Source organism: Chrysochloris asiatica, unplaced genomic scaffold, assembly GCF_000296735.1.
Source record: "Chrysochloris asiatica unplaced genomic scaffold, ChrAsi1.0 scaffold00104, whole genome shotgun sequence".
Lineage (NCBI taxonomy): Eukaryota > Metazoa > Chordata > Mammalia > Afrosoricida > Chrysochloridae > Chrysochloris > Chrysochloris asiatica.
Window position 1 is genome coordinate 8360293 of NW_006408622.1, and position 26893 is coordinate 8387185.

Here is a 26893-nt window from a genome sequence, read left to right on the forward strand (position 1 = left end):
GCACTTAACAACAACAACAACAATATATATATATATATTACTGGTTTTGTTTCTCTAGGAAATCCATCCTAAGACAGAGGGGTATATGGCATTCAGGACACCATGAAAGAGTAAAATGAATATTCTCTTAGAATATAAGTACCAGTTTCCATGGAGTTGATTCCAACTCATGACAACCCCAGGGTAGAATTGTGCTCCATGGGTTTTCAATAGCTGATTTTTTTAAAGTAGATTTCTAGAACTTTCTTCCAGAGCACCTATGGGTAGACTCGAACCTCCAACCTTTAGATTAGCAACCAAATACGTCAAGCATTTGCACTACCCAGAGAATCATGAAAACAGCCCCTCAATTATAAAAAGACCAGTGGTAGAAAGAACAAGGTATTCCTGTAAGCAACAAATGAGCTATTTTAGGATTCCTTCTGATCCAGTCTCTGGCTCCACTGGCCCCATTTTTACCTACCTCTCTCCTTCCTTTCATCTTAGATTTCCCTCCATCATTTAGGTTTAACCATGAAACTGAAAGTGAGGAGAAGATTGAGAAATAGAAAGTCAAACACCACCCCCTCTGACTGGGATCACAACAGAGGGTCCTAAACAGAGCAGGAAAAAATATAGAACCAAAATAATCAAAATTTAATTAAGAAGACTAGACTTAGAGGTCTCACAGAGGCTGGAAACCAGGGCCTGAAACGACGGTCTGCCCTTACAACACCCTTCTGACCTGGAACAGAAACCATTTCCAGAGTCCTGGTGTAATGCTTTTGGATAATCACTGGACTGCTAACCACAATATCAATGGTTCAAACCCACCAGCTGCTCCTGGGAAACCCCATAAAGGGTTGTTGAGTCAGAACCAGTCAACAGCACTTAACAATAAGACGAAAGAAAGGAAGGAACTAAAATCAAAGCAGTCAATGAACAGAGATGGAGGCAGCTTCACTGGGAGGAAATACAAATACATTCAGAATGCAATGCAAGTGTGGATGAATCAGCAGATCCCATTGATGATAAGGCCAAGGTACAGTGATTGAAATGGAGTAAGGCAGGAGGTCAGTGGAATCACACAGGTCATGGTGCTGGAGTGTTTGTACACTGATTGTAGGGCTCAGAATGGAGATGAAAAACAGATGCCCAAGTGCCTGGTGGTCAAGGATTTCTGTCTTGACATCTTGGATAACAAAATTGCTGCTTTTGGTTGGGGTGTTATTGTTGTTGTTAAGTACCGTTGAGTCGATTCCAACTCACAGTGGCCCTGTATAGGGTTTCCGAGGAGTGGCTGGTTCACACTAACCTTGCAGTCTAGTGCATTAACACACAGCGCCACACCAGGACTCTTTAGTTGGGGTTGTTGTTGTTGTTGTTGTTAAGTGCCATCGAGTCGGGTCCGACCCATAGCGACCCTGTACAGGGTTTCCGAGGGTGTAAATCTTTACGGGAGTAGAAAGCCTCATCTTTCTCCCGCGGAGCGGCTGGTAGTTTCGAACCGCTGACCTTAAGGTTCGCAGCCCGATTCGTAACCACTACGCTACGTAGGAAAGGGTAATTCCCCAGTTTAGAGACTCTCTTTCAGTAAGGAGCTAGGACTCTAACTGACTTAGTCAGTTTTTCATACATTTTTCTTGATTTTAGGCTCATTTTCAACCTCAGTCTGCCTATTCCTAGGCCTTTTCAGGATATTGTCAAACATACTAGGATGCTTCTTGGCTTTCCCATTGCCAGCTTAGGATACAGCTTTCATATGTCTTCTAAGGCAATTCCGTCTCTCAATGCACTTTCCAGCTTCTAAAATGTTGTTGATGTTTTCTTCTTTCTTTTTCTTTTTGTCCTGATTTATTTATTTATTTACTTTTAAACCCCTTTGTTATTGTTTTATATGTTCAGGAGGGGCCAAAAGTAAATACATGTGTTGAATCTACCATCTTTACCCTTAAAATATTTTTGTAATAGTAAAAACTAATAATTTTGTATCTGTTCTACACGTAAAAATATGTGTTCTTCTTGGTGTATGAACATACTTCCTCACTCTCCTGCCCCAGGGCAGGCTGATGGGTTTGGCTGAGGGGGGCCCAGGAATGAAGACAATTTACCCCAAACCAAGCACATCCTCTTGGCCAGAACCCCTGGGATTATGTCTCTTAATGAAGGTTACCACATACTGGGAAGAAAATTGTCAAACTGTTTCATGAGAATCATGGCAGGGTAAAATCTTCATCTACTTAAATCAAAAGTCTAAGTTCATCCCTTCATTGTAATTTATATAGATATATAACAAATATTTAAGGAAATAGAATTCCTTCATAATTAAATAAGACACTGTCTAGTTAATGTTTCCCAAATTTTTGTCATGAAACACATATGCAAAGCCAATTTTCAAATGCTTCACCTTTAAGCCAGAAGTATAATAAGAGAGATAATTATAGAGGTGCAAGGTACCAGAGGTGGAAGGAAACTTAGCTACCATCCAGTTCTAATCGGGGAAACATACCACCTGGGGAACTTACTGAAATGCTCATGTTGGGGCCCATGCCCAGACATTGGAGATGGACTTGCCAAGAACAGGGTCCAGATGTGGGCACATTTATCAAACTGCTTCAACAGAGACTCTGTTAGGAGAGAGAGATAAAGATGAGCATTATATAGTAAAATATAACTGCTAAATCATCAAAAATATTTAGCAATTATAAATATATATGCATCCTAACTCAAGAGCACCTAAATATAGAAAGGAAACACTGAGATTTGAAAGGAGAACTATATTGTGCTACAGTAACTGTTGAACACTACTTTCACTATTGGACAGAATATCTAGAAAGATCAACAAGAAGTAAATAAAGACCTTGAATGACATATATACAACACTCCACCCAACAATAGCACAATATACTTTCTACTCAATGCACATGGATCATTCTTCAGGATAAACCCCAAGTTAGGTCATAAAGCAAATCTTGGGGTAAATTTTCAAAGATGAAAATCATATATAAATTATTTTATTTGACCACAATGAAGTGAAACTTGAAATCAATAACAACAACAAAAAAGCAACTGGAAAATACACTAAAAAGTGGAAATCAAACAACACATTACTAAATTACCAATGGGTCAAAAAATAAAAGAGAAATTACAAATTTCTTAAGAGTCAAAATGAAAGCACAACATACAAAATGTAAAGGATGCAGTGAAGGCAGTACCCAGAGGAAAATTTATAGCAATAAATGCCAACATGAAAACAGAATGATCTCAAGTCAACAGCCTAGCTCAAAACTCCAGAATTAGAAACATTAAGAGCAAACAAAGCCTAAACTTACCAGAAGAAAGGAAGAGCTTCAAGAAGTTCATGGAAAAATTCCATTATCTTTTTGTTTTGTTTTATTGTTTGTTTTTGCTTTTTATTGTGAACTGGATGAAGCCCTACAGAGTGTATCATCAATTTTGCATTCAACAATTCACACATTTTGTTTCAACTCATTTATTACAATCTCCTCACTAGAACATCACTTATCCCACTTCCTCTCTCTTGTTTCCTATTTTCCTGTTTCCATTCCCCCCTTTTCTCCTAACCCTGCTGAACTTTGTCCTTGGGTAAATGCTGCCCTTTTGATCTCAAATGTTTGATTATGCCAAGGTATATGTGTCACACTAGTGTTACTGTTTCCCTTATAGATCTATTGTTTAGCTTAAAATTGAGCCACAAGGGTTAGTTCAGTTCTAGACCTAAAGAGTGACTAAGAGACAAAGTCTTGGTTCTATCAGTCCGTAATTGACCAGTAAGCCTGTTCTCTTTTATGATATTGAAATTGTTTCACATTTTTGCCTACTCCATTCAGAACCTGCTAATGTGATTCCTTTTAAAGCATTTGTTAGTAGTAGCCAGGCACCATCTAGTTCTTCTGGTAGCAGGATCATGGAGACTGATGTTTGTGTGATCCATTAGTTCACTGAGCTAATTTTTCTCATGTATCTTTGATTTTCATCATTCTTCTTTCCTCTGGACAAGGAGAAAGCAATAGCTGCACCTCATATGGTTGCTCACAAGCTTGTTAAGACCCCAGTTGCTAATCATCAAAGTGTTGTTGTTACTGTTAAGTCAAGTCAGTTCCGACTCATAGTGACCCTGTATTGGTTTCCAAGGAATGGCTGATGAGTTTGAAATGCCAACCTTGTGGTTCAAACTAACCTTATGATTCAGTGCTTTATTCCACAGCACCACACCAGGATGTTGAATATTTTGTTTGTGGACTATATTATACCAGTTGACCTTGGTGTCCCTTGAAACTATGGTCCTGAGCCTCCAGGCCCATTCCTTCAAGTGTTTGGTTATGTCTAATAAGTTTTAAGGTACTCTGGTAGCACAGTGGTTACAAATCGGGTTGCGAACAGCAAGGTCAGCAGTTCGAAACTACCAGCTGCTCCGTGGGAGAAAGATGAGGCTTTCTGCTCCTATAAAGATTTACAGCCTCAGAAACCCTGTTTAGGGTTGCTATGGGTCGGAATTGACTCCATGGCACATAACAACAACAAGTTTTTATAACTTTGTCCTCTGTATTGTTGTTGTTGTTAAGTGCCATCAAAATCAGGTCAAACTCACAGTAAACCTAGATAGGGTTTCTAAGGAGTAAATGGCAGAACTGAAACACCAACTCTGTGGTTAGCAGCCCACTGACCTTGTGGTTCAAACTGACTTTGCAGTCCAGCACATTAACCGCACAGCATCACACCAGGACTCCAAATGACATACAGTTGGTTCCAACTCACAGTGACCTTGTATAGGGTTTACAAGGAGCAGCTGGTGAGCTTGAACCACCAACCTTGCGGTTCAAGCCAACCTTTCAGTCCAGCACATTAATCCGCAGCACCACACCAGGTTTCCATAAAATCCAATATCCTTTCTTGGTGAAAACCTTCAAGAAGATGGAAAAAACAATTACAAACTTTATATGGAAATGAACGAGACCCAGGATAAGCCAAGCACTGCTTAAAAAGTTGGAGGACTCTCACTTCCTGGTTTCAAATTTTATTACATGGCTACAGTGGTCAAAACAGCCTGGTACCGGTACAATGAAAGATACACAGATCAATGGAACAGATTGAGAACCCAGAAATTAACCCATCCACATACAACCAACTGATCTTTGACAAAGGGCCAAAGTACACTGAGTGGGGAAGACATAGTATCTTCAACAGATGGTGCTGGCAGAACTGGAAATCAATATGCGAAAAACTGAAACAAGACCTTTACCTCACGCCACATACAAAGACCAACTCAGCATGGATTAAAGACCTAAATGTGAATCCCAGAATTATACAGGTCATCAACGAAAAAACAGGGACAAATTTAAGGGCTTAATCCTGGGAACACACAGACTACAAAACATTGTGAAAATTACACAAACTAAAGAAGACAAAATAGATAACTGAGACATTCTAAAAATTAGAAACTTATGTGCATCAAAAGATTTCACCAAAAGAGTAATAAGGGAGCCCACAGAATGGGAAAAATCTTTTGCAATGATATATCAGACAAGGAACTAATTTCTAAAATCTATAGAAAACTACAATACCTCTACAAGAAAAAGAAATATAACCCAATTTTAAAATGGGCACAGGACATGAACAGATGTCTGGGCAGCCAACAAACATATGAAGAAATGTTCATGATCATTAGCCATTGTAGTTAGGTGCCATCAAGTTGGTACTGACTCATAGCAACCTTATGCACAGCAGAACAAAACACTGTCCGATCCTGGGCCAACCTCATTACTGTTGCCATGCTTGAGTCCATCGATGCTGCCACTTGGCCAATCCATCTCGTTGGAGGGTCTTCCTTTTACTCTGACCCTCCACCTTACCAAACATGATATCATTAGCCATTAGATGCAAATCAAAACAACAATGAGATATCATTTCACACTAGCAATAACAGTGAAGTTCAAAAATGTGGAGGATAATAAATGTTGGCACGGATGGGGAGAGACTGGGACCCTCCCTACATCGCTAGTGGGAATGCAAAATGGTCCAGCTACTCTGGAAAACAACTCTCTGGCGCTTTCTCAGAGAGTTGGAAATAGAAATACCGTATGATCAAGCAATTCCTCTACTAGGTATATATCCACAAGAAATACGATATGCACAATGATGTTCATAGCAGCATATACGCACAATAGCAAAAAGATGGAGACAGCCTAAGTGTCCATCAATGCAAAAATGAATAAACAAACTTTGGTACATACACACAATGGAATATTATGCAACCTTGAAGAATAACAAGGGCTTCCTTGAATAACAAGCCACTACATAACATGAATGAACCTTGAGGACATTATGCTGAATGAAATAAGTCAGTCACAAAAGGACAAATATTGCATAAGACCATTATTGTAAAAGCTTAAGAAAAGATACCTATACTAAAATGAAAAAAAAAATTCGTTATTGGTTACCGGTGGGGTTGGAGTGGGAGAGTTTGGGGGAGGTGGTGGGAGGCGACAGTAGAGCACAGGGTAGGGGCAGACACATCATAGTTTGGGAGTTGGGGAGGGCAGTATACAAGAAGTGGGAGGGGATGGAAGAACACGGTAGACAGGGGAACATTGGGCTAAATGGGACAGAGGTAAATAGTGATGCTTGTTCAACCTTGGAACAAGGTTCTGTGATACAGGGATCAAGGCATAGTTTGAAGAGGGAAAATAATACTAAAATCCTTGACTGCCTTATGAATATTGGTTTCCCTTGCCTACTATTGTAAAATAGACACTTGAGTGGGATAGAAAGGAATGTCAGGAAACATGATTACAGAAAGCTTGTAAGCCCATCTTCAGCCTATAACTGATTGGAACACCTAAAAGGGATCCTACAACTTGCCCAGTGAAATAAGCCTCCTGTGGAGCCTTTGCAATATTATAGGACCTTAGGTGGAATCCTGAGCCCCATTCCAGAACCTTCTGAGGTGAGACATTCCCACTAGAAAGAACAAGCAGACCAGCCTGGAACAGCTAGAGCAACAGAAAATACCTATTCAAAGAAATATCAGCAGGAAAAATCCAAAACAAAAATGGCTACTATAAGAATAAAGCAAGTTGTTTGCTGGGAAGCCATCAAGGCATGCAATCAAATTCCTTCAGGACAGACCCCCCTCGAATACTGAAACTCAAAGGAAACACATTTGCAGGCATGTAAGCTTGCTGGTGCCCATGCTGGTCTACTGGTGAGTGGAAGAGGGGGAAAGGCAACAATGAAGAAATGGGTTGAGTTCAACCACGTTCCACAGACTCAGACAGACCTGGAGATGAGAAAGAGAGAAGAAGGGCTGGTTGGTCCAAAATATGGTGAGACCCGGGGACACCTGAGCCTATGGACAAGGACAGAGCCACAAAGGTCTAGAGCTGAGAGTGAAGCATCCAGCTGATATGACGTGAGAGGGGTCACACAAGAACATCCAGTTTCAGATAGTACCCATTTGACCTAGCCTTGATGGCTTAATAATCAGAGCTCAACTAGAGGAGGATTAAAAAAAAAAAATTTTTTTTGATAAAGGAAACAAGGGTAAATTGCTACAATTTGATGAACTTGACCTATACTCATGGAGGGAGTAACTCTAAATACCAACAGAGAGGGAAGGAGTCTTCACATCAAGTATCAATGCTATCTCCCACCCCTCTGTACACAGGGTAGATAGGGACGGGCAACTTAGACATTGGCTACCTAAAATGAGGGGACAATAAAGACACGAAGTGACTGGCTTACAAAGTTTCAAGAGAGAGCTTAGTTTAATAGTGTGTGGGGTTAAGAAAGTGTTCCCACTGAATAGTTTTCTTCTTGTCTAGATGGGTCTGGTGAAAAGAGATGGGGATAAGATTCTTATGATTCAATAATGAGTAATTGTTATCATGACTAACTGCGACTGTCACACTTGTAAAGGTAGAAGTTTTGTAACAAAAACAGGGGAATGGTTAATCTTACAGTCCAGAAACAAAGGACCCTAGGATCATCAAGGGAGAAGAGCACAAGCAGAATGAGGGAGCTTATCCAGAGAAGCAGTGACACCAAAGATGGAGGCAGAGATGGGGACATGGAGAGGAGTAGCTGAGGACTCTAGATTCATGGATAGTGAGGGATTAAGAGATGGCAGCCAGGAGGCAGACTTGCAGAATGAGCCCTTTGGTGGTGTAAATTATATATGCCTGAGTGTTTTAAAAAAAAAAGCTAAAGTGAATAGAGAGAAATACTGGTAACTGATGGTACATTGTTGTTGTTGTTGTTAAGTGCCGTCGAGTCGGTTCCAACCCATAGCGACCCTGTACAGGGTTTCCGAGGGTGTAAATCCTTACGGGAGTAGAAAGCCTCACCTTTCTCCCGCGGAACAGCTGATAGTTTCGAACCGCTGACCTTAAGGTTCGCAGCCCAATTCGTAACCACTACGCTACCAGAGCTCCATGGAGGGCATTATAATTATTGTAATGAAACAAGGTGTATGATATGTTGAATGTAAAACTGATGATCTGCCCTGTAAACATTTACTTGATCCACAATAAAAAACTTAAATTAAAAAAAAGAAAATCTTCAAGAAAATTGGAATAAAAGATAAATTCCTCAATGTAATTCAGGGCATATATGAAAAGTCAATAGCCAATGATGCATTTAATGGAAAAAGATTGAAGGCTTTCCATCTGAAATCAAGAATAAGCTAAGGGTGCCTATTATCACCACTTCTAACCAATACTGCATTGGAAATCCTAGCCAGAGTAATAGGACAAGAAAAAGCAATAAAAGTATTCAGAGGGGAATGATATTATTGTATATACAAAAAACCCAAAGAGTCCATAAGAAACCTTCTAGAGCTAATAGAATAATATATCAAAATTGCAGAGTATAAGGTCCTTAAACAAAAGTCATTTTGGGTTCTATACACCAGTAATGGTAAGTGTGTAAGAGAAATTAGGGAAAAAATTCTATTTACAATAGCATCTAAGAGAATAAAATAACAACGAATAAATTTAACCAGAGACTTGAAGAACGTATTTAAACAATGAAAATTTTAAAACATTGCTGAAAGAAATTAAGAATTAAGTAACTGGAAAATGCTCCATGTTCCCCAAGTAGAAGACTGAATATTGTTAAGATGCCAGTACTATTTAAAGCAATCTGTAGAATTATGGTGTTAGAGGAGACTATTCAAAGTACCATGGACTGCCAAAAGAACAAACAACTGTCTTGGAAGAAGTGCATCCAGAATTCTCCTTAGAAGCCAGGATAGAGATTTCATATCTCATGATTCATGCATGTTATCAGGCAGGACCAGTCCACTGGAGAAGGACATCATGCTTGGTAGAATGAAGGATCAGCAAGAAAGAAGACTTCCAAGGAGATAAACTGATAAAGTGGCAGCAGCAATGGGCTCAAGCATAACAACAACTGTAAGGCTGGCACAGAACTGGGTAATATTTCATTCTGTTGTGCATAGGGTCACTATGAATCAGAATAGACCTGATGGCATCTAATAAACAACACAGATTAACGCAATCCCAATAAAAAGTCTATCAGCCTTCTTTACAGAAATGGAAAAACCAAACTTTATATAAAACAGCTAAAGTAAGGCTGAATGAAAAGTACACAGAACTCACACTTCCTGATTTTCAAACATATTATACAGCTACACAGTCATCAAAACAGCTTGGTACCAGTATAATAATAGACACATCGACCAATGAATTAGAATTGAGAGTCCTGAAATAAAAGTATACATTTATGGTCAGCTGGTTTTTTATAAGAGTGCTAAGTACATTAGTTACATGGGGAAGAAAGTGTCTCTTCAATTAACTGTGCTGAGAAAACTGGATTCCCACATGCAGAAAAATTAAACAAAATCCATACATAAAAACAAATTTAAAATGGATTAAGCACTTAAATGTGTAAGCAAAAAGCATATGATTTAGAAGAAAATGCAGGAGCAACATTGGGGCTTTGAATGTGACTTATATAATGTACCAGGACTCCTGGTATGGTGCTGTAAGATCAGCACTGGACTATGAACTACAAAGTTGGCGGTTCAAACCCACTGGCTACTCCTTACAAACCTTAAACAGGGTCACTAAGAGTCAGAACCAACTCAACGACACTTAACAACAACAAAACATAACAGCAGGACCAACAACAAAAAAGACAAAATAAACAAATAGTATCTCATACAAATTAAGAACTTTTGGTCACCAAAACACTTTACCAAAAAAAAGTGAAAAGATAAGCTATTGACTAGGAAAATATCACTGGAAATCATATATCTGATAAGAATCTAGTGATTAAAATATGTATATAAACCTTCAACAACTTAATGACGAACATACAAATAACCCAATCATAAAGTAGGAAAGGTACTTGATATAAGCAAAAAAATTTTTTTTGTAAGTTTTCATTATTGCATACCATCTGTCAGTGTTTTGAACAGAGAATCATAACATTGAACATTTGTAAGTCAACATGAGAATGAATGATAACAGCAGCAAATTCCATGTTGCCACACTGTATGTAGCACATACTGCTAATAATGAGATGTACCAAAAGATAACCACCAAAGTCAAAAGTATGATTTATAGTAACTCAAATACATTGTAAATCAGAATTACCTATATACCCAAAGGATTTGAAAGCAGAGACTCAAAGAGACACTTGTATACAAATGTTCCTTACAGCACTATTCACAATAGCCAAAAGATGGAAACAACCTCAATGCCCATCAACAGATGAAGGAATAAACAAACCATGGAACATACATTAGGAGAAATAAAGTCCCGATACATGCTGTAGTCTGCATGGAGCTTGAAGACATTATGCTGAATGAAATACATCAATCACAAAAGGACAAATATTGCATGATGTCACTTATATAAAAAGTCAAAAGGTAAATGTACAGGAACCAAAGTTTACTAGTGATTGAGAGAGGCAGGAGAGAAGGGGGAAAGGGAGTTACTGTTTATCAAGCACTGAGTTTGGGTTTACAATGATAGAAAAATCATACCGATATGATACTGGTATGCACCACTGTCAGCACTACACACCTGTAAAAACTTGATAAGTTGTGTGATCATTTACAACATCAACAACAAAAGAGGAGTTGCTAAGGCTGCTTATGTACAAGCCGAACACCTCATGAGATTTGGTTCCTTGATTTAAAGTTTAGCATTTGTGGCTTCAAGAGACATTTCAGTTAATTGGCTAAATAACACATTCATTGCTTCTGTTGGAGCTCCTAGTTCACTGAGTAGTGCCTGACATTTTAAATGGGTACAATGGCCATGTAAGGTATAAAGATTGGTCTCTGTTTGCCTGGAGCAACAGAGAAAGAGGAGTTGGGAGTAAGAGATAAAGGTGAAATGTGGGGCTGTCTCCATAAACAACTGCCTCCTTTGCCCTGAGACCAGAAGAAAATTTCAAAATCTCACGTACTCCATCCATCCAGACTTTCTGGAGCCACAGAGACTGGAGAGACCCAGAAACTACTGCTCTGATACAATCTTTAAACCTTAAACCAAAACAGTCCCTGAGAGCTTAAAACTGAAAATAGTTTCAAGTAACCACTTAAACCTGTCTGCCTTGAGCATTAAGCTCTCTTAACTATTTATATGGGAACAGATGGACAGCAGCAACTTGAAAACTTACAGGGACCTGTGTTTTTCAACTCAGAAAAGGAGGGGAAGGCTGGCTGCACAACTCAAGTGTGTCATCCATGTCACTGGGTTGCACATGTAGAAATTGTTGAATTGTGTATATTTTTCTGTGTATATTTTCAAAAATGAAAAAATTATTATATTTTTAAAATTATTTTTAAATTACAGTCAAGAAAACCCTATGGAACAGTTTTACTCTGTAATACATGGGGTCAATCCCACCTTTGTTGCCAACTGCTTGGTAAGGATCAACCATCCTTCAGCTCTAAAATGAAATGCATCCTCATGCACAATTTTCAGCCAAGAAGTAGACAGGTACATGGAGGGGACAACAACACTAGTTGTTGGTGTGTTCACCAAGGAAGAGCCCAACCATTCAGGAACAAAAGGGCAACATTTGCTTACTGGCAAAGTTCAGAAGGGTTGGGAAGGAGGGTGGAATGGAAAAAGAACCACAGAAAGGAAGTCGGATAACTATTATTACATGGAGGGGATTGCAATCATTAAGATGAGACACAGTATAGGATCTGTTGAATGTAAAGATGATGATCTGCTCACAAAAAAGTTTCTCCCAAGAAAAGTATCCTTTATTTGAAAGGACTGTAAGGAGATTAAACCAAGTATATTACTTGAGAGAACTTGTCTGCAGCCATCCCCTGACAGCATGTATTAATGTCCAGGTTTAAACTAGAAACCTGTAGCAATACTTGTTAACTTGCCCTCATACCAGCTGTGCAGTTTTAAACTTGTGACTGGGGACAGAGGGGCATTTTCTGTGTATTGCAAGGAAATCCTCACTTAAGATTCAGTGAACTATTTATATTTAAACCCTTGAAACTTAGCCAGGTCAATTTCTACAATAGAGTGGGGCATGTCTTCTTGGCCTGGTCACCTTGTATCTGAATTACTTCTCCATATTTTGATGCTCAATTACAGTACCACTGTAGCAAATTTCTTCTTTAACACCTTCATTAGGTTCTTTTTATCTTAATCTTCAAAGATCGTTTGGATAGTAGTTAAGATCTTCCTGATGATTCTCTGTTGAATTCTAATATAGATACAATCCTCAATCGCAGCAGGATGCAAGTCATTACTCTCACTTAGATCAGCAAAATGGTCAAAAGAATAGAGGTTCTGGATGGTGTGCATAGCATATGGTTCTTTTTCATTGGTGGAAGTGGCCTGTGGAAGGTGGAAGTGGGAGATGGCAGTGGGAAGGATCAAAGGGAGATCTGCTGAGTTCTCAGCAGTGACTCAATAACTGGGACCAACTCAAGTTCTTTCAATGTATAGTTCCAAAATGTGCAATACACACTTCAAAACCAGGGACCCTGAAAAACAGTCCATGGAACCACATGGTAGGAATCCTGGTGTGGCACTCTAGGGTAAGCACTGGAAAGTTAGCTGCAAGGTTGTTGGTTCAAACTCACCAGATGATCCTTGGAAACCCTATACAGGGCTACTATGAGTCAAAACTGACTTGACAGCACTTAACAACAATAACAACAACATGGTAAAGAGAGAAAGACAACAGTTCACGTCTCCTTTCAAGAAACAGAAGACAAGTCTTCAGAATCAAAATTTCAAAAAACCGTTTGCTTAGGACTTTTTACACAGCTGTGGTGTATTTGACGAATAAAACACTTTTTCAAGAAAATATGCTTACTGAAAGATGATAGAAAGGGAAGGAAGACCATTAAATAATGATCACAGAAGCACCTATATATAAATTCTTAAAAACTGAAATTATAGGGAGGGAAGATCCCAAGGTGGGGCCAGGTCAGGAGTGTGGCAGAAGTTGCCGGGGCCCAAAGAAACAATTTCCAGCAGCGCTGCTCAGCTTCTTCATCTACAACCTGTGTTTCAGCCCACACTAGAGTGAGGAGGAAAATAAAATTTTATTTTATCATCCAAATGAAGTTAAAAAGAGTGGAAAAAAATAGAAATGTTGGATTATATGAAGGAATCATCCAATTTATAAGGACGTTTAGTCCTTCAAAACCTGCAAAATCTTTATAAACACAGTATAGACAGTTCTTTAGGAAATCAGAAGAGAAATTCCAGATGGCCATGGTTGTTTGGAATCCTATCATCTATAAGCACAGTAAAGACGGGAAACCAACTGTTATATAGCAGGAAGAAGAGTGGCTGGCCAAGGCTTAAGAGCTCCATGCTACAGCAATGCTACAGCATGTACAAAGTCTTCAATGGCACGTTTCAGAAAGTCGTGGAAGATGGAGGGATCAAGCTCCTAAAAGGACTACATTTGCAGTCATGTGACCTACTGGATATTTTTGGTGGCATCAGTTTCTTCCCATTGGATAAGATGACTTATTTGTAAATCCAGTCCTTTATTAATAGAATGGAAGAAAGCTTGAATATAGTAAAATACACTGCCTTTCTCTACAACAATCAGCTCATCGGGAATGGCTTAGAGCAAGACAACATGAGAATTTTATACAAATACCTCATCACATCTCTCTTCCCAAGAGATATTGGACCTGAATTGGCAGGTAGGGATTGCCCAGTGAGGGAAGAAATGCTGGGAAATCTTCAACACTACAGAAGGTTTCTTACTGGACACTTGAGCCTTAATGACCCCAAGCAAAATGCAGATTCCCCAAAGTTTTTATCAACACAGATGACACCTATGAGAAGTTCCATTTAACTGTGTATAAGACCATGAGCACAACTGTCTGCTTCACACAGCCTACACTGGACTTTTACCAGAGACTGGACAGCCTCGTTGGACCTCAACTCACAGTGCAGTGTCTGGCATTTGTGAGCAGTTTGACATCAACAAAAGGATATGTGGGGGAGAGGTGCACAAGAACACCTATACTTTCAGATAGCACCCATATGGCCTGGATTCAATGGCTGGATGAACAGCACTCGACTAGAGAAAGAAAGAAGAGGGAGAAAAGAGTAATCCACTACAATTTTATAAACTTGACCTATACTTATGGATGTAGAAGCTCAAAAGAGGGAACAAATCTTTACAGCGAGGATCATTCTCACCCCCTTGGTATACAGGGTTGACAGGGATGGAAAACTTGGACATTGGCTACCCAAAATGGGGGGGACTACAGCGTAGTGGTTACGAATCAGGCTGCTAACCTCAAGATTGGCAGTTCAAAACTGCCAGGTGTTCCATGTGAGACAGATGAGGCTTTCTGCTCCCATAAAGATTTATAGCCTCGGAAACCCTGTGCAGGGTCACTATGAGTCAGAACCAACTCCATGGTACTTAACAACAACAACAAAGGCATGAAGTGACTGGCTTACAAGCTTTCAACAGGGAGCCTAGTTTCAGAGGGTGTAGGAGAAGGTAGAATCTCTATTGAGTGGTTTGTAACCTGTCTAGATGGGGCTGATGAAAGCAGATGGGGATAAGACTCGTGTGATTCAATAGTGAATAACTGCTATCAAGACTGACTGTTAGAGTTGCAATTGCAAAAGCAAATGTTTTGTAACAAAAGGAGGGGAGTGGTTAATCTTGCAGTCCAGGAGTGGAGGGCCCTGGGACCATCAAGGGAGAAGAGCAGAGTGCAGGACCCTATCGAGAGAAGCAGTGATGCCAGAGATGGAGGCAGAGACGATGACGTGGAGAGATGGAGTGGTTGGGGACCCTGGACTCAGGGACGAGAGGTGTTGTGTGCTGACGGCCGGGGGGGCGGGCTTGCAGGGGGTGCATCCTTGGTGGTTTACTTGATTTTATACTCCTGACTGCTTCTATGTACATTAAAAACAACAACAACAACAGGGAATGGAAGCAAATGCTGTTGAATGATGATGCATGGAGGGGTTGTAATCATTGTAATGAAACGAGATATGACAGGATAAATGTAAAGCTGATGTTCTCCCATGTAAACTATCACCCAATTCACAATAAAAAAATTTTTCAAAAAGGCTATCTGGGTCTGAAAAAGAACCCCATCTTAAATTTATCTACTTCAACCACATGAACTGAGCTGAAAAAGGTACAATTCACATGAAGAAAACACCCAGTGTATCACTTACGTCAATTCATCCAGTTCCCATGAAGATTCTACGTGACACCGACAGTGATTTCACTGAGTGGCTGAAGCTGAAGAAATCATGAAAACAATGACTGATTATTGGGTTTTTGGGAAAAGTCTGATCAGCAGAAGCTATGTGTTATTTTGAACAACAACAAAAAAAAAAAAGTAAACCTGGCTGAAGTAAATGAAGAGGTCAAGTAGCCTTGCGCAATGCAGTTCAATAACATGTTCGTCTTGGACTGACAGGGTCCCTGGCACCATCTTTGGTTTACCATTGCCAGTTAGGTGTCCTGTTGGTGACTGGATTAATGACAATAGTAAAGCAATAATACTTGCTTGGACGAATCAGATTTTCACTCAGTCTGTAAACTGAGGTTCCCGGAGATTTTTAGATTTTAAATATTTGTGTGAAACTCAAGGTAGTCTGCAGTTATCTCTTACCATTCCATCCTTTTGACATTATGTGAATAGTTTACTGGAAAATACATCTAATAAGTTGTTAAAGTTTCTAAAAATCAAAATAAAATGTAAAAATACATTACAGACCCACTCCACGTTACCAATATAGTTTGGTTCCAAAGACCAGTTTACGATGCAAAAATTGGCACTATGAAAAAATGGAGGATGACCACATCAGATCACAAAATGAAGGAGAACTACATCATTACATACATTGCTGCCAAATTACATCATAATATAACTGCCAAAACACTGAGACTTCGTGCCCAACAAGCTGACACAGTCATAATGATCACAGCCAGCATTACTCTTGCCATATACCTCGGTATTCATTATTGTCAGACTTACATTGCTAATATACAAAATAGTTAGCAGAGTTTTTACTCTTGTCATAAATGCAAACTGTCGAAAAAGAGATAGTCGGTAAATGAGGAATTACTGTTGTTGTTAAATAATGCCGAGTCAGTTCCGACCCATATCGACCCTGTATAGGGTTTCTGAGGAGCAGCTGGTGAGCATGTGTATTATTACCTTTTTTCTACAAGTATGTCACCATGCTGTAAGGCTTGTAATGATGTGAAATCACCTGAGATTACATATACAAGGGGGCTTCAAAAAGTTCATGGAAGATGGATCTGGCGAAAGGGGCTCAAGGATGTTGGTCATAGGACTTTATGATTCAACTGTAATTGTTATCAGGATTCATCGTGACTACCACAACTGTAATAGTAGAAGATGTGTAACTAAAAGGGGGGAGTAGTTTACCTTTCATTTCAGGAACAGAGGACCCAGGACCATCAAGAAGGAAGAGCATGAGTGACACTTGAGATCCTACCTAAAAAAGTGGTAACAGCAGAGACGGTGACAGAGGCAATGGCACAGAGAGAACAGCTGAGGATCCTAGGACCATGGACTGAGAAAGGCTGTGTGCAGGCAGGCAGAAAGTTGGCTTTTAAGATGTGCCCTTTGGACATTTAAATGAATATATATATTTTAGTGTTGTATGTGTACATCAATTATATTTGCTTTGGTCATCTATGAAAAATAAGATGTAAAGGGGAAACCACAGGGTGGAAGAAGGGTAACTGTTGTTACAGGGTGGGAGTCATTGAAATGTAACAAAATACATGATTAATTGAAAGTAAAGCTGGTGATCTTGTCTATTTGCCTTCACTCAATTCACAATAAAAAGCTGGGGGTGGGGGGAAGTTCATGGAAAAAGAAAATTTAAAGATAACAAAATGTTCCACCAACTTTTTTAAGCTCCCTCATACAGCTGTCTTACCAGAAGAGGAGCTGAAAAGGAAATACCTATTAGAACAGAAAATAATAACCTTAAAAGCATTGATTAGACTGTTAATTAATTAGGTTTATTTAGCAAATTTGCTCTTTTAGATTTTATATTTAGGCTCTGATATAAATCACTGCATAAAGTTAAAATTCTCTTTGAAGTACTTAACTAATTACCAAGTGGGGAAGGAAGGAAATTTTTTTCTATTTATATATGAGCATCTAATATGTCATAACACACCATACTTCCCCCGTGGTGACCTCAAGGGGAAGGGATGTTCAACCATCCCAGCATAGAGCGGCTCAGGAACTATGATCTGATGTTACTTCTCAGCAGCAAAAAGGTATGGATCTTGCTGCCCATATCTTCGTTTGGTTCCAGCAGGACACAAACATATAACAGAGACTATTCACCCAATTTCACTGTTCAGGCAGGTAAACTGGTGGGAGTTTGAATCTGCCACCCACAGCCAATACCTTAATTTTTACCCTGTTCCTACCATTTCATCCCTACTTGGTCCGGCTCTGAGCTTAAGTCAACATAATTAGTATTCACTGTACACTCAACCTATGTCAAGCCATGGAGCAGACACAGGGGACACACCATTATGACACACTGCTCCTGCCTACGAAGCACTCAGTTGAGTAAAAGAGACGCAGAACAAATGTCTGCCACACAGTCCAGTCAGCATCTGAACAGACATGATTTAAAGATAGTGATGACATAAAGGAGGAAGGAAGATGTCAGCTCTGCTGCAAGGATCTGAAAGAAGCTTCAGAGAGAGAGCAGAACTACAACGGCCCCTGAAGACTGAATATGAATTTTCTAGGCAGTTGGGAGTAAACAGATGCAATGGGAAGACACTAACATAGGAAAAACCATAAAGGCATGAACGGCCATGACAGGTTTGAGACAGGCAAGCAGGTCAGATAGAAGAAAACATATGCAGTACATGTGGGGTTCGTGGTCAATAAGTGCCGTTGAGTCAGTTCTGACCCATAGAGACCTTGTATAGGGTTTCCGAGGAGCGGCTGGTGAGCTTGAACTGCCAACCGTGTAGTTCAAACCAACTTTGTAGTCCAGTGCATTAACCCACAGCGCCACACCAGGGCTCCTACATGTGGAGAGGAGATGGGAAATGAGGGACAGGCCAGGTGGGCAAGGCCAGATCCAAAACAGCCTTAGATTATGCTCTAAGTAGTTTAGACTTTACTCAAATGCAGCACCACAGAAGAGATTTCCACAGAGGGTGATCCGGTCAGATTTATGCTTTAGAAAGCTCACAGAGGAAGAGAGACCCACCTAGAAATGACTATTGTGCAGCCAAGCCATTAGCGAAGTCAGCCTTGGGAGTCTACAGGCCTGCATTTATCATGTCATAAGTGTGAACTTCTAGAAATTTCTTTGACCTCACAATGCCTCAGATTCCTCATGGGTGTACGATGTGCAATTGCCTTGCGCTTGGTTTAATGCTCTGCTGTCACTATCTTGAAATCCTTAGTATGTTTTTAACAGGAAGTGCCACAATTTCATTTTATTGCTGGGCCCCACAAACTATGTAGCTAGTCCTGCCTCACCTATAAAGTTCACCTAGAAGTACATCAGGGGAAAGACCTGGCAAACTATTTCACAAAATATCATTATGGAAAACCATAGGGAGCATAATCCACTCTAACACACATGGAAATGCCATGAGTCAGAACTGACTCAACATCAACTGGAAAATAATTATAAGCATAGGGTTACTGAGAAGACTAAACAAGAAAATGTACATAGAAAGCATGCCTGGCACAAAATCCTCAGTAAATGGAAGCCATTTATTATACTTTATAACATTCCAGAGAGAAGGGATCTGGAGTCAGCCAGCAGAGAAGACAGAAGAAAGGAAGCAGGGGGCAGTTAGGATGGGAGGGTAGGGCATGGAAGGGACCGGACATTTTTCTGGAAGGTGGAAAAGGTGCACAGTAAGAATGTGGGAAAGCTAGCTGGTCAAAGCACCCTCACCTAAGTCAAGATGGACAACAGCTTTCCATCTAAACCGTAAGTGAGAAATTGAATTGAAAGGCTAAACTAAGTTGTTGTTGTTTGTTGTTAAATGCCATCAAGTTGCTTCCGACTCATAGCGACCCAGTATAAGGTTTCCAACTGAAGAAGAATCTAACACAAGTAACAGGTTGCGTCATTTGAAATGACCATTTCTATACGTCAAAGTACTGGTATGGTGCTGCAGATAAGCACTCAACTGAATGGTTGGTTTGAACCACAAAGTCGATGGTTCAAACTTACCAGCTGGCTCCTCAAAAACCCTACACAAGGTCACTCTTTGAGCTGGAACCAACTCAACGGTACTTAATAACAACATAAGTCAAAATGGTCAAAAATCAACAATTTCAGAAACCTCAACCTAACACTTGCTAAAACTATTACTGGCTATTAGAAAGGCAACATCAGCCTAAACAAGACTGTAGGAAAAAGAATATTGCTTCTAAGGAAAGGCAGTTTAGCTATATATATATATAATATTATATAACCACTACTGGTAGCGTAGTGGTTATGAATCGGGCTGCGAACCGCAAGGTCAGCAGTTCGAAACTACCAGCCGTTCCGAAGGAGAAAGATGAGGCTTTCTGCTCCCGTAAAGATTTACAGCCTTGGAAACCCTGTTCAGGGTCACTATGGGTCAGAACCGACTCTATGGCACTTAACAACAACAACAACATATAATGTTTATATATTTATTGTTCTAGTGAGAGAAAAATAAAAATGTATTCATTTTTTTAATTCAGTAATTCAGAAAGAAAGCAAATATTTCACTTTCTTTATATCACAAGACTGAGGCACGAGAAGTAATTAATGAACAAACATCCTGACACAAAGATAGTTGAAAACATGTATGGGCAAAGAAAGAAATGCTATAAACAGCTTTATTTTTGTATCACAGACATACCCAATAACACATGTCTAAACACAAAAATGACATTTTATTAAAACAAGACTTCTGCTTGATAAAAATACAAATTAGTGACTAAGTAACTCTTCTATTTATTATTTATTAAGCTAATAACAAATGCACAAAGAAATGAAACAGAAGGCTTTATAAAGCCTATTGGAATCCTCTTTGTGTAACTGGGCCAATCAGATTTTTCAGGCAGTTCTAACTCATGATACAAAAAGCCCTCTAGAGCATTCAGATGGGCTTTTTAAAACCCTACACAGCTGCTTGACACTCGGATGCCACCATGGGGTAGGTGAAATGGCTAGCAACAGATACAAGGCCTCTAGCACTTTGTAATTCTTTAATCTTTTTCGTTCTAGGTCTAATGATATACTTAGAATGAGACAGGGGGTGAGGAAGAACTTTTCTTTCTTTATGTTCCGAAGAATATTAACAAATACTGAAAAGTCCAATCAAGAAGTCAAAACATAGGAACAACAGATTCCAGATGGATTTGATTTATTCTCAGAGCTCATTTTAACCTATCTGCAGCATCTGACACTGATCATTCCAATCTTTGTAAAATGCTGTCTTCATGGAGCTCTGGTGTGACACTATAGGAGAGGCATTGGACAGCTAACCATAGGTCAGCAGTTCAAACCCACCAGTGGCTCCTTGGAAATCCTGTACAGTGTCTGAGACTAACCAACTCAACAGCACTTAACAACAACAACCATGTGGCTGCTGGCTCACCATTCCTCTCTAGTTTTATTTGTTTCCATTGGTCTCTACTTCTCAGTAAAGATCTCTTCCCCTTTCCCAGCCTCTAAACTGTTGAAGCTCCCCAAGGCCGAGTCTAGAAACATCTCCCTTGTCTCTGTACACTTAGGAATCTCATCCAGGCCTGTGGTTTTCAAGATCACCTGGATTACGAGGATGCTAAAGTATTTCTCCCATCCCTACTTCGCCCTTGAGGTCCCAGTCTGCATATAAAACTGCTATTTCCACATTTCTACTTGCACGTCTTACATTTCAATCTAAATATGGTCAAAACACTTCTTGACCCCCTCAATCCACTTGCAATCCAGTTTTTCTTATCAAGAGTCTGACTAGCTCTTACTCATTCAAAAGTATCATCTTTCTCTGGCTTCCTTTTAGTAGTTATTTTATTTTGACTTTCTACAGTTTCACTACAAAATGATTATGTCACAGCGCAGATCCAATTCATCTCCAAGTTTTGTGACCTCTGTCTCCCAAATATATCCTGAATCGCATTTACCTGTATTTATTACCTTCTTCGCCATTCTAGATGCTATAGTCTCCTACCTGGCTTACTATAATGCTATTCCTACTCACCACTTCCAAGGTCCTACAAAGCAACTGAAGATACCTTTATGAAATCAGACTAACTCACTCTTCTCCCACTCAATAGTCTCCCGCCATCTGTGACACAACTTGCAAACTCATCAAGATATTGGAGAATTATGACAATTACAGTGGAGAACAATCTGGTAATGCCAGGCAAACATGAAGATCAGGACACCTTCTCACCAGAAATTCCTCCTCCCAGAATCTCCCGCAAGGAAAACTCTGGCAAAAATTCTGTACAAAGTGTTCCTTACAGAATTGCTTATAATAGTAAAAAAAAGAAGAAGAAAGAAAGAAAGCATTTGTTTTATATAAGTAGAGAAATTGAAAAATAAGTTGGGTTTTTTCACATGATAGAGAACTATAAAACTAGCAAACATTAATACATTAGACCTATGTGTGCCTATAGTAGTCTGACTCCATTTTTAAATTTTCACAGCTGACAGTTTTTCGGCCCCTTGTCTCTCTCTTTCCCTTTTGCCCCACATCTAGGCAAGCGTGTAGGAAAGCAGGAACACTCTCACCCTAGTGCTGGCAAGAAGTTGTTCCAATCACAAAAGCTATGGACTCGTTACCTAGACCCTCCTCTCCAACCACATTCAAAGTGAAGACACTGCCTTCTTTACTCTTTTATCACTCCAATCCAAACCCTAACCCTGAACAAGATGCATTTGCTATTGACCACATGACTAATGCCACCTCTCTTATGTCAATTTGCTGTACTGTGTGACTTGCATGGTGCTGAGAAGCTAGAAGCTATACCACCAGTATTTTAAATACCAGCAGGGTCACCCATGGTGGACAGGTTTCAGCAAGACTTCCAGACTAAGTCAGACTTGGAAGAAGGGGAGGCAGACCAATTCTGAAGTGTTGGCCACTGGAAACCATATGAATATCAAGAGACCCTTGTCAGATATGGTGCCAGAAGATGAGCCCCGAAAGTTGGAAGGCACTCAAAATATGACTGCGCAAGATCTGCCTCCTCAAAGTAGGGTTGATCATAATGAATTGAATGGAACAAAGCCTTCCAGACCTTCATTTGCTGATGGGGCACAAGTCAAAATGAAAAGAAACAGCTGAAAACATCCATTAACCATCAGAACATGGAATGTATGAAGTATGAATCTAAGAAAACTGTAAGTTATAAAAAATGAAACGAACACATAAAGATAAATGTCCTAGGCATTACTGAGCTGAAATGGACTGGTACTGACATTTTTAATCAGACAATCAAATGGTTTGTTAAGCTGGAAATGAGGGATTTTAATAGACATGGTGTTACATTCATTGTCAAAGAAAGAAAAAAAGGTACATGATCTATTTTGAAGTATAATGCTGTCTATGATAGGATAATATCCATACACCTACAAGGAAGACCACTTAATACCACTATTATTCAAACTGACACACCAACCACGAAAACCAGGAAAGATGAAATTTAAGAATTCTATGAACTTTTTCAGTTTGAAATTTATCAAATGGCAATCAAGATGCATTGATAATTACTGGTGATTGGAATGTGAAAGCTGGCAACAAAGAAGGATTAGTAGTTGGAAAATATGGCTTTGGAAATAGAAAGGATGCTAGAGATCACATGAGAGAATTTTGCAAGACCAACAATGTATTCATTGTAAATACTGTTTTTTAACAACATAAAAGGGGATCATACAAATGGACATCACCAGATGGCGTCCACAGGAATCAACTGACTACAGCTGTGGGAGTCAGATGATGGAGAAGCTCAATATCATCAGCCAAAACAAGGCCAGGAAGTGATTGTGGAACAGACCGCCAATTGCTCCTATTCAAGTTCAGGCTGAAGCTGAAGAAAATTAAAACAAGTTCATGAAAGCCAAAATATGACCTTGAAAATATCCCACCTGAACTTAAAGACTATCTCAAGTACAGATTTGATGCACTAGATAATAATGACTGAAGACCAAAGGAGTTGTGGGATGACACCAAGAGGATCATACAGGAAGAAAACAAAAGGTCATTAAAAAGGCAGGAAAGAAAGAAAAGACAAAAAGATGTAAGAAGAGAATCTAAGACTTGCTCTTGAGCACAGAGAAGAAAACGCAACTAGAAGAAATCAGAAAGTCAAAGAGCTGAGCAGAAAATTACAAAGGGCAACTCAAAAAGATAAATAAAATCAATTATTGTAATGAAATGTGCAAGGACCTGGAGTTAGAAAACCAGAAGGGGAAAACACACTCAAGTTTTTTTCAAGCTGAAAGAACCGAAGAAAAAAGTCCAAGCCTCCAGTCGCAATATTGAAGGGTTCTTGGGCAAAACACTGAATGATGCCAGAAGGATCGAAAGAATATGCAGGGCCACTGTACCAAAAAAAATTGGGCAATGTTCTCCCATTTCAAGAGGTAGCATGTGATCAAGAATCAATGGTACTGAAGTAAGAAGTCCAATGTGCATTGAAGTCACTGGCAGAGAACAAGGCACCAGGAATTGATGGAATACAAATTGAAATCTTTCAACACACTGATACAGCACTCATCTCTGCCAAGAAATTTGGAAGACAGCTACCTGGCCAACTGATCGGAAGAGATCCATATTTATGCCCATTCCAAAGAGAGGTGACCCAATGGATTACAGAAATCATCAAACAATATCATTTATATCACAGGCAATTAAATTTTGCTAATGCTAATTCAAATTATTACATTGGACAGGGAACTTGCTAGAAGTTCAATCCAGACTCAGTAGAGGACATGGAATGAGGAATATCATTACTGACATCAGATGGATCTTGGCTGAAAACAAAGAATACCAGAAAGATGTTGACCTATCTATGCTTTACTGACTACACAAAGGCTCTCAATTGTATGGACCATAACAAGCTATGGACAACACTTGGAGAGTGAGTATTCTGGAACACTTGATTGTGCTTATGAGAAACCTGTCCATAGACCAAGAGATAGTCATTTGAACAGAACAAGGAGACATGAATGGTTTAAAACCAGAAAAAGTGTGTGCCAGGGTTGTATTCTTATACCATATTTTTTTCAATCTGTTGCTCGGCAAATAATCCAAGAAGCTGAATTATCCGAAGAATGTGGCATCAGGACTGGAGGAAGATTCACTAACAACTTGCGATATGTAGATGATAAAACCATGCTTGCTGAAAGAGGAGAGGACATTAAAATTCTTACTGATAAATATCAAAGACCACAGCCTTCGGTAGGGTTGCACCTCACTGTAAAGGAGACAAAAAGCATCAGCACTGGACCAATAAGTAACATCATGGTAGGTGGAGAAAAGATTGAAGTTATCAAAGACTTCATTTTTCTTGGCTCCACCATCAATATTCATAGAAACAGAAGTCAAGAAATCAAATGACATATTGCATTAGGCAAAACTGCTGCACAAGATGTCAGTTTGATGACTATTGTGCTTTTGATACCAAGCTGTGGTATTTTCAGTAGCATGTGAAAGTTGGACAATGAATAAGGAAGACCATAGAAGAATTGACGCATTTGAGTTATGGTGTTAGAGAAGAATTTTAAAGGTACAATGGACTGCCAAAAGAACAAACAAAATCTGTGTTGGACAAACTACAACCAGAATGCTCCTTAGAAGCCAAAATGGTCAGACGTTGTGTCTCATACTTTGGACATAGTATCAGGAGAGATCAGTCCCTGGAGAAGGATATCATGCTTAGTAAAATGGAGGAATATAAAAAACTAAGGAGCCCTCCAGCAAGATATATTGGCATAGTGGCAGCAACAATGGATTCAAGCACAGCAGCAATTGTGAGGATGGCACAAGACTGGGCAATGTTTTATTCTATTGTACATAAGGTTGCTATGGGTCAGAACAGCCCCGATGGCACCTAATAACAACAGTAGGCAGCTATATACATTATATTCTTTAGCAGCAACCCAAGACATTTTACCATGTATAACTAACTTACCAAATGATAACTGGGTCCATATCTCTACCTTCCTCCAGAACAACACAGGAACTTAAATTGACTTTAACAGTCCCTCTACCTCACACTTATAATAAGGTGATTGTTTTCATATATTTTTACTTTCTTATTATTTAACTCACAAAGCCTTATTATTGCTTTCTATAGACATGCGTGTCCAAGTTTGCCAAGTATTTATCATTTTCTTTATTATTTCTTCTATCTCAGACTTTTTTCCTGGGAGAACTCTATTTTGTCTAAAATATATCCTTTACACCAGTGTTGTGACAGAAAACACAATCTGAGCCCATGTGTAATCTAAAGTTTTTCCAGTATCCACATTAAGCAAAAAATAAACAAACCTAATTTTAACAAATCAAAAATATTTTGTGAGAAAAGAGTGGCTTGGTGTTTTTCTAAATTAGAACAAAAGTGGCTAAGAATTATGTTTGCTCAAAGAAAACTTTGTCATTTCTAACAAATTAGTACGTCTCAATTTCCAAGATAGAACAGCAAAGGATTCTCTTAGAAAGCTGTCATCAACAGGCATGCTGTGAACAGAGTGAACGCAGAACATAAAAGACAAAAGGATCCAAGATGACCTAGTCACTGCTTTGCACTTACATTAACCTATCGCATGTTAACTCTCTTGTAATAAACTACATTCTCACTGTATAGATAGTATAGATATCATTATCTATGCACATCCTTCAGATTTTCAAAGGGATCTCTCTGATCCCAGATCTAAAGAGTTTAGCTTATTGGTGAGCTGAAGACAACACATACCAAATTCCCCGAGGTGGTTGTTAAATATTAAGAATTTTATGAGCAAACTGTTAAACCATTGGTAAGTGGAAATGGTCCATGGTGGGAGTGTTTATTCCATGGAATTCGGCAAACATAATGGAGGGATTTTTTTTTTTTTTTTTAAACCGTTGACCAGCACACCACTAACACACCCCTTTTTAAATTCAACTTTACTTAACACTGTGTGATGGCTATGGTTGTGTGTCAACTTGGCTGGACCATGATTCTCAATGATTTAGCAGTTATGATATAGTTTGGCAATTATGTAATAATACAGTCATTCCCTATAATGAGATTTAATATAATGTAATTACCTCCATGATGAGACGTCCATGAGCAACCAATCAGTTGAAAGGGAGTTTCCTCAGGGATGTGGCCTGCACCCAATATATACTGACATTCTAATAAAAGCACTTTTGCTTGTTG

The 26893-nt window shown here is 39.3% G+C and overlaps 1 pseudogene; it reads left to right on the forward strand.

Moving 5' to 3' along the window:
* Positions 1-13363: 13363 nt before the first annotated feature.
* On the forward strand, positions 13364-15925 carry LOC102813832 (annotated as a pseudogene).
* Positions 15926-26893: the final 10968 nt, after the last annotated feature.